This window comes from Rhinatrema bivittatum, chromosome 2 (assembly GCF_901001135.1).
Source record: "Rhinatrema bivittatum chromosome 2, aRhiBiv1.1, whole genome shotgun sequence".
NCBI classification, from domain to species: domain Eukaryota; kingdom Metazoa; phylum Chordata; class Amphibia; order Gymnophiona; family Rhinatrematidae; genus Rhinatrema; species Rhinatrema bivittatum.
In genome coordinates this window covers 747,811,305-747,824,761 of record NC_042616.1, presented here as the reverse complement: position 1 = coordinate 747,824,761, position 13,457 = coordinate 747,811,305, and positions in this window count along the sequence as shown.

The window sequence follows — 13,457 nt, the reverse complement described above, 5'->3', positions numbered from 1 at the left end:
CCCTGCTCGAACTGCCTTTGCCAGTTCTGCTTTGGTTGAATTGAAGCAAGGCAACAAATCATTGGCTGAATTTGCCATAGAGTTCAAAACTCTTGTGGCAGAACTCTGCTGGGACCCCAAATGTCTCAAGACTCTCTTCTTCAGAGGCCTGGATAACCGTTTAAAGGACGAGCTGGCTGCTCGCGAAACACCTGACTCGCTGGACGAATTAGTAGCCTTGGCCACTTGGATTGATCACCGGCTCCGGGACAAGGTGAAGGAACTCCGGCCTAAGGTGTTACCTGGGTTGAAACAGGCTAGTGCTATATCTGCACCTCGGATGGTTCCAGTAATCCCTGCTGCTGATAAAGATAAACCGGTGCAACTTGGTCATGGACGTTTGACTTCCAAAGAGAGAAGACTTCGGAAGAGGCACGGCCTTTGTATGTACTGTGGTCAGCCCAGCCACGATGACTCTACATGCTCTATTCGTTCTGAAAACGGACGGGCCAAAGTCTTGCAGGAGGACTGTTCTTAGGCCTCACTACGCCCTCTCCTCTGCGCTCTCTCTCAGTGTCCTTGACCTACGGACCAGTCACGGTTCATATTCCTGCCCTGGTGGATTCAGGTACAACTATTTTGGCTACTCAAATATATATCACAAAATTATTAATACCAAACCACAAATAGTGACATATGTAAAATTATAATCTTTATTTATTTCAAACACAAAATCCCCAAGGACTCAATACTTAAATATTCACAACATCCCCCAAGGAATATTTATCTAAAAATCCCATATTTGCTCACACACATTTTCATACCACACACTCACACTCATTTTTATCTATTATCCCCCAACATTAAAAAATGTCCTCTACATTCAAAACACTGTTTACATACAGATGAAAATCCTCATTACATTACAATATTGTGCTAATCTTTTCAGAATCAATTTATTCATAAGCAGAAAGAATACTGTTCCACAATTTTTTCTCGTTCCCAGAACAAAATTCTTTTATTGCCTCTTCATCCTCTCAACATGTTTCGCCTTGTCGCAGGCTTCTTCAGGAGAATTTCAAAAAATATCCTACTGCTTAGGCATTTCCAACATATTCCCATACAGGTTTCCTCTACAAAAATTCAAATTGGTTTTAATTAAAACAGTACTTCAAATCTTTAAAGTTAACAATTTCTCTTTTAAACCACATTATTTTTTTTACCTATGCGTCCAGAAAACTGGCATACACAGATATATGTCTCAGCTCTTGCTCTCCAACACCTTTCAGATGAATCACCACTCTCTCAGTACAACGTACCGTTTCTTTACATATTACCTATAGCGAATCAGATCAAGACAGAAAATAATTTCATTTAAATTTAGAAAATTACATCCCATAATTCTCCCACCAAAAATGAAATTAATACGCTAAAAACTGTGTATGCCAGTTTTCTGGACGCATAGGTAAAAAAAGATAATGTGGTTTAAAAGAGAAATTGTTAACTTGAAAGATTTGCACCTTGCGCACACCGACGCCCACGGGCTTCCCTCGTCCCTCCCAAGGACGAAATCAGAGCGGCCTGTGAAGGAACTTCCCTTCCCTCTAACCTAACCTTCCCACCCCTTCTCCTAACCTCCCCCACCCCAGCCCTACTCTAACCCCCCCAAATTGATGTCTCACCTTTTGTACTTGCCTGGAGGCAGGTACAGGTTGCACGCGCCGGCAGCCTGCTGGCATGCAATCCTCCAACACAGCAGCAAATGGCTGCTGTGGTGGAGGCCTTTCGCCCCATCCCCGCCCTGCTCCAGGATCGCCCGGTCCCCACCCCCGGTCCACCCCTATAGTAAATCCCCGGGACTTAGACACATCCCGGATCATTACGCTCGTCATCGGGCCTTTATAAAATAGCCCCGGCGCGCGTAAGCATAGAGCTTTTAAAATCCAGCCAGCTGTACATAAATATGCTCCTAATTTTAAGAGGTTACTAAAGCAAACCTGCTTTGCATATCTTCTATAAGACTTTGCTGTTTTAAGTTGCGCATGTAGGTGGATTTTAAAATATGCTTATCTGAGAGACAAATCCAGTTTGCCCAGTTAATCTCGAGGTGAGCCATATTCTCTTGTTCTTCATCCTGCATGCTCCACCAGTTGACCCAGACCCCTAACCCTGTTGTCTAATGCCTAAACCATGAGATCTGCAGACTTGCTCCTCATTAGGAGCAGCAGTAAAGTTATTTGGCTAATAAGCCTCCGTGTAATGTTTTAAAATACGGAGTTACACAAGTAACTGTTGGCCTTTCTCTGGAGCACCCCAAACTCATGCCCCACCCCCAACTCTGCCCCTTTTCCATCCACGTTTTGTTACTTGTGCTTGCGTATAAATGTGCATAATTTCAGGTTTTTGAAATACACATTGCTCGCATATGTATATGGGCTTTTTTAGTGTGAGCAACACTTTTAAAATTCGGGCCTTAGGTTCTGATTTTTTTTACCCTTTTTTACTCAGGAATTATCAAACTTTTTTAAGGAACATGCTTCTATGTCTCTGAAGATATCTGTGTTTTCTCAGAGTAAAATCAACTGTCTCTGAATAATGGATTTCGTGCTGATGTTATTTTAAGGAATGTTTTAGAAGAGAACCTTTTTTTTTTTTTTTACTTGACTCAGAATAGGTTCCACAGTATTATTGCCTCAAAGTCTATCTCAGGTAACTTATGGGTCTTTAATACCCACTTTATCCTTTGTTCCTGTTTTAGAGTTTATAAATTAAAATCCACTTAAAGGGCACTTAAGCACAAAAATTCTTTTAAAATGGATCAGAATTAGTCTACCTTATGTGTGAGAGTTTCTCTCTATTGTGTTTTGTCAATAGCAATCTTCTCACAGCTTTAACACACACTTTACTTTCCACATAAGCTGAATGTTTTTTTTTCCTACATTGTCAGCATTACACTTAATTATGTAGCTTCCTCCCTAGTTCTTATCTCTGAGTCAAGAAACTTCTAAAGGCAATTTCTAAAAAAATATATTCATGCAACCTCATTCATTCAGAATATTCCTGCACAAGTCCCCTTGTATGTGCTTTTAAGTTTTAGAGTTTTTTGTTGTTTTTTTTTTCTTATCAGGTTCTATAGCAAGACAACCTCATAGCACTTCTGCTCTCTTTAATGCCTCCTGAAGTTCTGTTACATTTTTTAACTGACTCTGGATGTTTCTTTTCAAGAATATCCATGCTTTTCATGAAGTAGCAGAAAATAGCTCCTAGGGAAGCTTTAAATCAACACTAACCTTTTTGAAACTTTCCCACTTTTGCTGTTTAATGGAGGGAATTAGGAATAAACATTTTTTTTTAATGTTGGTAGCAGAGGAAATTATTTTCTATGGGCTTGAATGAGCTGAATCACGTACATTTTCAGTACGGTTACTCTGGCCCTCCCATTGGCTCGTACAGCATGAGACGTGCCGGTTTCTAGGGTAACGGCTTGGTTTGGTATTTGCAGCCGGCATGGAATGTTTCTCAGCTCTGCTGGGATCTGTTGGCCGGAGCAAAATCCTGAAACTGTACTAGCACCAAACGTCCGCATCAAAGTCATTTTGTACAATTTATTTGCATTTTAAAAATAATCCCCATCCCCATATTATTAGTTAGGCTTCCTAAGATGTTGTAAGATGACTCCATTTATTTTAAACATTATTTATCCTTTTAAATTGATAAAACTAGACATTTGTGAATTTTTATCAGTTTTCACTTTTAAAATAAACGAAAACCCATTATAGGATTTGGACATCTTATTCTGGTGTCCAGTTTATATGTACACCAGCAATTGTCATTTTTCTGACCCTTTAATTCTCCTCCAGAGTCAATTTAGGGTCAGAATTAGGGTCCTTGCCATACCCTCTACATGTCCTCTGTACTTTATTTGAATGATTTTGATGTTTTTAGTGACCTTTGAAGCATTTTAATGCCAGGTCTGTTTATGTATACCCAGAGCTTGAAAATTATATAAAGGTTTCCCTCCTGAATCAGGCATTTTCTTAATTTTGAAATGCTTACTTAGTCCTATTTCTATTTTGTCCATCTGAATTCTTTCAGCTGAGGAATTCAGAACCACAACCACAGAACAGTTGAGGTTAGAATATGAGCAGGCAGATGTCTGTCACATACACAATGGGAAGGGATATTAAAAAACATATATGCGGCGATGCAGCTAGTTCTTTCCCAGTTCCCTCCCAGTCCACTCCAATTAAGGAGCGGACTGGGAGAGAACCTCCCTAACCCTATCCTTTCTCCTTCTTCCCCTCTCCTCCCCAGCCCCTAAACTATCCCTACCTAACCCCTTATTTTGTTTCATACGTATTTCTTCTCTGGAGGAGCAGTATCTTCCACGTGCCGGCAGGCTGCCGGTGTGCACTTCCCCTGGGACAGCGGCTAATGGTGCTGTCCCGGCCCACCCTCCGCCCAGACCTTGCCCCCAGCCCACCCTTTTTGAGAGGCCCGGCAATTCAGCACGTAATGGGGGCTATGCACGTGGCTGCCACATGCCTGCCTTCCATGCCTCAGAAGTACCATCTTAAGAATCTTGCTGCTGCTATGTCTATCTGTCATTGCCCAATATGCCAACTTCAAAAAAGCAGTTAAAACTTATTCTCACAAGCCTTTCCTAATCCATAACCCCAGTCAAACAACTCAAGGTGCCACCTTCATGTTTCAGCCAGAGATTGAACTTCGTATTTTATTCTTGTGTTTTTTCCTTTATAATTACTATGTATGATATTCTTTCATTTGTAAACCACCTAGATCTACTTCATGTATGTATATGCAGTATATAAAAAATTTTAAATAAATAAATAAACTTAAGGATCTTATTACTATTGCTCTGCCTAATTGCCATGCTCCTGATGTACAAATGAAATATCTTAGGAGTCATGCTATTAATATTCTTACATACCATCTCTATGGTACACCAGCATGGGAGTTTTGGTGCCTCCGTGTTGTTTGCTGTTTGAATCTTAGCCTAGCTCTCCAACACTGTTAATTAGTTGGTTGTGTTGGGGTGCTGTTGTGAGCCTTGGTGGTATAGTCATCTTTGTGCTGTTTGATCTCACTACATGCCTTGGTTGTTAAGATACCTTTGTGCCATTTTTAATTCACCACTCTCTATGTCTGGTGGTTTAGACACCTGTGTGCTGTTTACAATTGCCTTGGAGGTTTAGACTCTTTTGCACTATTTATGATTGCCTACTAGGGATGTGCAGAGCAAAATTTTATGTTCATATTTTTTATGTCCGAAAGGGGGTCCCACTTGCGGCCAATATGGACATAAAAAAAATCCAATGAGTTGGGTATATGTACATATGTGCAAAAAAAAAATTTAAACCCCCTCACCCTCCTTAATCCCCCCCCCCAGACTTACCACAACTCCCTGGTGATCGAGCGAGGAGTGAGGACGTCATTTCTGCAATCCTTGGCGAGAAGCATGTGACGTCGGTGGCACGTCGAGTGACGCCGGCGTCACTCGACGTGCCACCGACGTCACATGCTTCTCGCCAAGGATTGCAGAAATGGCGTCCTCACTCCTCGCTCCATCACCAGGGAGTTGTGGTAAGTCGGGGGGGGGGATTAAGGAGGGTGAGGGGGGTTTATATTTTTATTTTGGCTCAACAATCGCGATTTCCCACATATCGAACATATCTATGTTCGATATGTGGGAAATCCGATCGTTTATGTCGAATCAATTTTTTAAGTAAAAAAAAAATATGAGTTGCGTTTTACTAATGCGGTCAATCCGAATGCACACCCCTATTGCCTACTCTGTAAGCCTTGGAGGGGTATAGGTACCTCTGTGCTGTTTGAAATTCCCTGTACTGTATGCCATGGAAGTATAGACACCTATGTGCTGTTTGTGATTGGGGGTATAGGCACATATGTGCTATTTGTGATTGCCTACACTATATGCCATGGGTGCTTTGATGCCTTGTGCTGTTTTAAATTCCCCTTCCAATTAGACCATGGGAATTTTGATACATCTGTGCTGTTTACAATTCCTAGCACTTTACACCTTGGTGGTATAGACAATTCTGTGCTATTTGCAATTCCACACATTGTATACAGTGGATATTTTGATAGCTTTATGCTCTTTTCAATTCTAAGCACTGTGCTTCTTGAAGATTTTGATCCCTTTGTGCTGATTGTGATTGTCTGCACTGTTTGTCATGGCTGTTTTGATACCTCTGTACTGTTTGTGATTCCCCACACTATACACCTTGTGGATTTTGACATCTCTGTAGTGTTTGAAATTCTCCATAATGTAAGCCATAGGGGTTTCTATGCCTTTATGCTGTTTGTAGTTCCCCACATTGTTCATCTTGGGAGCTTTGATCCTTTATGCTGTTTGTAATTTCATGTGCCTTGTTTTATAAGTCAGCACCCACTGGCACGTATTAGTTCTATAATCATCACATTTATTCAAGTAACAGATAAAATCATAATTGATTTAATGAGCAATTCACAGTTTCACTGTACCGGCCATATGTGTATAACACATACATGGCTTAATCTTTACAGTTTGACAGAAGCATCTGCTAGTCCACTGGTAGGATCAACTACATTCCTTATACAGACAGGCATTTTTGAGGTTTTTTTCAAATTTCCTTTCCTTACAGTACTCTTGGTCTTACCCTTGCCATCCATTTCTTTGCAAACTTGCTGCACCACTCCTTGTGAACTTCATGCCACTCCAGGTACTGCTGAATCTTTACAGTTTTACAGAAGCATATGGACTGATAGTAGGTTCAATGAGATAAAACTTCCTCTGTATGGGATAGGCATCACCCACTCCATATGTCTTAGAGCTTCTTTTCAAATTTCTTTCCCCTATGGCACTTGCTGACTCTTGGTTTTGCCCTGGTCATTTGTTGCTTTACATGCCTGCTGCACACTCCTTGGCTTTTGATATCATTCTTCTTCTGTCTCTGCCCTCAGTATAACCTTCAGAGATTTATGTCTACTCTTCTCTCTGCATTGCTCTGCTCTTACAATTTCAGTTTTTAATATTTTCCAACAGCATTTCTGGAGCCATCATTCCAAGCCAGACTTGATAGCTTAGGGTGCTTCCTACACTGCTCCAGCTGTTTCTTCCAAGTCCACTTCCTCTAAGGTACTTGTATATAGATAGACAGCATATTGTATTTCCTGACTTTATTGGCAACCTATTTCGCCACCATGTGCTTTGGCAAGCTCTCTGTCTACCATGCGCTTTGACAAGTCCAGCACCGGAAGAAGCCAACTCCCCAGAGACAGTACCTGTCAGCACCTGATTGGACTAAAAGCAACGATCCCCATTGGTTACCGGAAGTAGAAAACACACCCAGGATGCGTGTCAACACATTTCTATTGGACAATGCAAAAGTTTAAAAGTTTTGGACACACGGCTCCGCGCTGAGAAGCAGCGCTGAATACCCCGTTGTAACAAATCCGCTTCTCCGGGGAACAACAACTTCCTCTTTTCTTGTTCCGCCTTGTCTTTGTCCCTGTCTTTCTTTCAAATAAACTTGCTTTTAGATTGCAAAGCTGTCTGAAGTTGCCTTCCTGAGTCCCGCTATAAACATTTTGGTGGAGAATGCAGGCACCATCATCAACAACATCATCCATCGTCGAAAGCGAGAGCACCAGCAACAATCGGAAGTGGTAATTTCCCCGAAGTACTTCAGAAAACCACGACGGCCTCATCAACTGTAAAGCAATTGAAGAAGTGAAAGTAAGTCTAGCAGAGAAACTGTTCAGAAGGTTTTTATTTTTGTGACTTAGACCTTGGCGCGCACTGCTCTCTGGAAGCACCTGAACAGACCAATCGGTAAGCCCAAGCCGAATACTGCGACATACCACCTGGGGCTCGGACGTACCTGAGTAGGAACTTGTCAGGTGGGATCCCGAAGTAGAAATAAGACCTTCAGATCGAGCATTCCACGGGACACATACGTGGAGCTGTCTGGAAAGGTGAGTTAACTTGTATTACACAAGTAAGTGATAAGTTACAAGACCAAAGCAGAGGTAAAACTGATCAAGTGCCTCTGTACTGTCCCCCCTTGTTTGGCTGTGACGCCCTGGTACCCCAGATGATGGTAACCCCGGATGGTACCCCAGGCCAACGGAAGGAGTAGATAGGCTGTAGTACCGTTGTCTGCAAAATATCTCTCCCCCCCGCTGTGATTACCTTCGTATTTGGAGAAGTACAGCACACCGGAAACGCAGTTCGTCGAGCCCACATACTGAGCAGCATTTGAATCGCGGTACGGTGAAATCTACAATCAGGTAAGATTGAACCACTCTTTCTCAAAAGAGAGTGGCTACACGAAATTTATTATTCATTACTATGTCGAAGTTTTGGTCTGCAATATTAAGAGGTCCCAAGATAGCAGTAGAGGTTTGTCTGTCATGTCCCCTGAACAGAGTCATCTCTCTGCATAAGCCCAATGAGAAGTTGATTCGCAAATGCCACTCTAAGTGGGTAGTGTGGGCAGCAAGGGATAGTTCCCTAGAATGGCCAGTAGGGGGCTCCTTTGACCCACCCACGCTCATGCAGTTAATAGCCTTTTTTGAAAACAGGTATAGCAAGTCCAGGGCAAAAGACAAAAAGAGGCTAGCAGATCATACACAAGTGTCCAGATGGTTCGCTATGACACGAGCATATTTAGAAGCTATTAATTGTGATAGAGAAGTATCACCACCCCCATATGATTCCCTATATGCTCAAGATTGTTTAGTGCATGAGGAAACAGTGACTGCAGTGGGTAATTTACATTCAGATCCTGCTGCACCTCCAGAAAGGGAAAGAGAACCCCAAGTAAGCCCCACAGTTCACACAAGCACGCCCCTACTCAGTACAGTTGAGATTGAAGGTGACCTTATTGAAGATGCCGTTCCTGTATTTGAGGAGTACAGCATGTGGCTAGTAAACCCAGTAGAAAGCCCAGTAATTGCAGATTTGAACAACTCAGCAGACACAGAATTAACCGCTGGAATGCCAATAGATTCTGCACTGAGTATTGTCCTTGTGCCAGAAAATCCATCACCTCCTCGTCCACCGTCTCCTCCCTCACCTCTTCCTTTGCCTCCTCCTTTACCTCTTCCCTCACCGCCTCCTCCAGACCTGTCACCACCTCCTGAGCTTCCTGAACTGCCACCAGCTCCTGAACCTCCTGACCTGTCACCCAATCCTTGCCTCCACTCTATGCCCATTTTGATTGCAAGTAGTGATGAAGATACGGAAAGTTGTGAGGAAGCTGAACTAGTCACTGTAACTTCAACTGCCGCTGGTCCCCCAGCAGCCAAAATTGCCAAATTAGATCATTCATTTTTTTATGTCACTATTTGGGTTGATTCATTTCATGGATGGACACTTGCCTTAAGCCCACAAATGAGAGTCTGTCCTCTAGAGGGATCCCTGACTGCAATTGAACTGAACACAGCTCGGAGCGCTGTAAGCTGTAACCATGCCTCCAGGTCCTCAAAGAAATTAGGATATATGACCTTGAGTCAGGTAGCTTCACTTCTGATATCGCAGTGGCATTATAAACGAAAACAGTGTCAGCGTGAGATAAATGATCTGGTAAGACAATACAATGGTCTATTTCAAATCAGACTACACCAAGTAATGGCGCAGGCAGAGCACACCTGGAAGGAGTGCCTTTCATGGGCCTTGATATTCCATTACAGGAAACCTGCATTTTTAGAGCGCATGTCCCCAGATAAAGTGAGTTCACACATATCAGAGAAGGTATCAGCGTATGTAGGGCCTTATATTGCCACTTTAGTGAAGCTTGGACAGGACACAGTGTGAACTCAATATGAAATGCTGTTTTAAATAGGACCACATTTAGGATGACCTCCTTACTCTGAGCCTTATTTTTTATAGCTATTGCTTGCATTTCTGCAGTATTCATTTTAGGACATTTTAGTATAAGGATTTTTAGTATAAGTAAGTCAATTCTCAAACGGTACCATATAGCCTTAGGTTTTAAGTTTAAGCTTTTAAGTTTTAAGTGTAAGTTCTTCCTTTCAATCTCTGTGTGAATACATTTCTATTAAGGTGATCACCAAGCGCATGCGATATCTTCCTCTTACAACATATTCTTTCCTTTCTGATTTAAACTGTGCGTTGCAGATTTTCCTGTGGTAAAAGAGGGATCAAGGGGGGAACGGGATAGATCTCCCACCAATATAAGTCCCCTTTGCCCTCAACTTTACATACTGAACTTTTATTACATTAATGACTTCAAACTTCTTTAATACTGAACTGAGGTTACTGACAAGAACATTTACTAGTGTTAAAATTTAGAATCTGAGCTACTGAATTATGATTCTGAGAGGAGAATTATGAATTTGAAAGGACATTTTAGCCAAAGAGTTAAACTGTATCTTAGAAGAAAAAAAAAGGGAAGTAAGGGTTGCTAAACAGCAGAGCACTGCTTATCTGTCCTGCCAGTGCGAGCTGTGCGGCGAACGGAAGAAAAAAAAAGGGAAAAAGGTTACTTAGTTTAAACATAGCATATTTAAGTTCTAATTATTCTAATTATTTGATATTTAATTATTTGATATTTGAGTTCTAAGTATTCTAATTATTTGGTATGATACATTGAATGTAAGCTCAGAATATTATTGATTGAATTTATTTAATATTATTGGTTGAAAATCTATATGCACATTATTTGTTATTTTCATAATTCAGTTGTATACTAGTTTTTACTTTTCAGGTCTACAGTTTTTCTGTCTTAAAGAAACTTCAGTTTTATTTTCCTTTTTCTACCTTTTAAACAGAATTCTGAACTTTTATTTTTCAAACATTTTTCAAACACATTTTTGATTTTTGATCTAATTTTCTTTTGATACATTTTTTATACGAATTTTGAGCTTGAATTATGTTATCTGTTGTCTGTTTGATGTTAAGAAGACAATGAATGTATACTTGTAGGATGGATGAATATGTGTCAGTCTAGTGTAATATGTTTAATGTAATGTCTGAAATATTTGTTGTTTGTGGTCCAGCTTACCGCAGATGACTTTCCTTTAAATGATTAATTTGCTTGTATACTATTTTACCATATTAGGTATCCGAAATCATAAAAGAAACACATATCCCAATTAGGCCGTGATGAATGAACAATTTATACACCTTACTGAAAGCTTGAAAACAACATTTATGGGTCTTACTCCATTCTTCCCATCCCTTCTACGGAAGTTTTGCCCTAATCACAGAATTCATCCTCCACTCATCATTGAACTTTATTACTCTTGCTTGATTATATTTTGCCTTTATGTTTGTTGTAATTTACCTTAATGCAGTTCTCATAATTGTGTGATCCATATTGCCCTGATCAGATCCATTCCCAATTGTCAGCTCTTTACACAAAGATTAACTGTTATGCATTACACCACACTATGCTTTGTCAAATGTCAATGATAATTGATTGCCATACACACCCAGCCCATATGCCATTCTGCAAATGCCATGATTTGGATATCTACATACATCCACATACACCTACACGCTACACACTACATTAACTCTGGATACAGGAGTTTTGCTGCTATTCCCAGTGCTCTTGTATCTATTATATGACTAATTGAGATGCTCATTTATCCCTAGGTCCCATAGATAACTGGTTTGAATTACTATCTATTATATGATTTCATTATCTCCAGTTACTTCAACCTGCCCTTCTTAGTCCAGACTTGCTCGGATGCCTGCGAGCCAGTGGCAGACCGGCGCAGTGTGCCGCAACATAGTTTGTCAGTCCAGCCTCCACCCCGTACTTAGGCAGCTCATGTGAATAGGCTGCACAGACAAGTATGTCCTCTTCAATTTGGGCATAGCTAGTAATTCTAAAGATTTAATGTAGTCCCAAATGTTTATATAGTTATTCCCGGTTACAAGTTAAAGACAGAATTATGACATTCATTTGATTTCCCAATTCTTAAACACCACATAGTTAGAGTTCGTAGATATGATCTCATTAGTTACAGACATCCCTTATTCCTTTGGAATGGATGTATACTTCAAAATGCCTTTTCCTAATTTAGTTTAAAGCATTTGTTTGTATCCTTATAACGTTCATATGTATTGGCCTTCTGTTATGTTTTAGCTTACCATGCATTTGTCTCTGTTTCTGCCGCTTTGGAAGTACTATTGCTTCCGCTATGCCTAAAATGCCAGGACTCAATATTATGGTTAATTCTTCATTTGAAGTACAAGATCAAGTTACCGCAATTCGACAACACCTAATGATGAACATAATTGAGTCTCCTTCTGAATCTGATGTGTAAGAAATCTCTTAAGGATAAGGTTGTATTTTCATAGAATTTGGTTCAATTGATGGGAAACACAGTTAAAGTGGCTTACATTTCTAAGTGAGTTTGCAATGATTGATTATGAGAGTGAATGAAGTTTGTTGTTTTAATGGCCTGAGACATCATCCTGCATTACTGTGGAGAACTTCTATGCCATATTAAAAGAAAGCCTTTCATTTACCAGCAGCAATATTGGAAATAAACGTTACCTCCTCAGGCTGTTATGCTTAACAATGACGGGTAAGCACCAGGTAGCCAATCATTAGGATTGTGTATCGTGGGCAACCTAAGACAGTGGCATTAACCCTGAGTAGAATGGTTGAAGCAATAATCAATCATTAAGATAATTAATTGGAAATATAGGTCACTTGTATGCTGCTAATAGGAACCCATTACAGAAACTTGGATCAACTGGAAGAAGGCCAGAACAGTACCTGAATGAAGAGTGAATATGAGATTGAATGAAAATAAAACCAAATACAGAATGTGTGAATGATTGAGAGATATGTGAGAATATAAAGAATATGAAAGCCATTTTAACAGTCCAAAAAGAGGGTAACACAAAATTGATGCTATGACCATTTCAGTCCAGGAAATACAATCTCAGCCTTTCATTGGTGAAGAGTTTTCCAACTCTTCAAGGGGGGAATGTATATAGACAGACAGCATATTGTATTTCCTGACTTTATTGGCAACCTATTTCGCCACCATGTGCTTTGGCAAGCTCTCTGTCTACCATGCGCTTTGACAAGTCCAGCACCGGAAGAAGCCAACTCCCCAGAGACAGTACCTGTCAGTACCTGATTGGACTAAAAGCAAAGATCTCCATTGGTTACCGGAAGTAGAAAACACACCCAGGATGCGTGTCAACACATTTCTATTGGATAATGCAAAAAGTTTAAAAGTTTCGGACACACGGCTCCACGCTGAGAAGCAGCGCTGAATACCCCGTTGTAACAAATCCACTTCTCTGGGGAACAACAACTTCCTTTTTTCTTGTTCCACCTTGTCTTTGTCCCTGTCTTTCTATCAAATAAACTTGCTTTTAGATTGCAAAGCTGTCTGAAGTTGCTTTCCTGAGTCCCGCTATAAACATACTTGTCTATGCTTGTTCTTTCCCTGGCAATTTG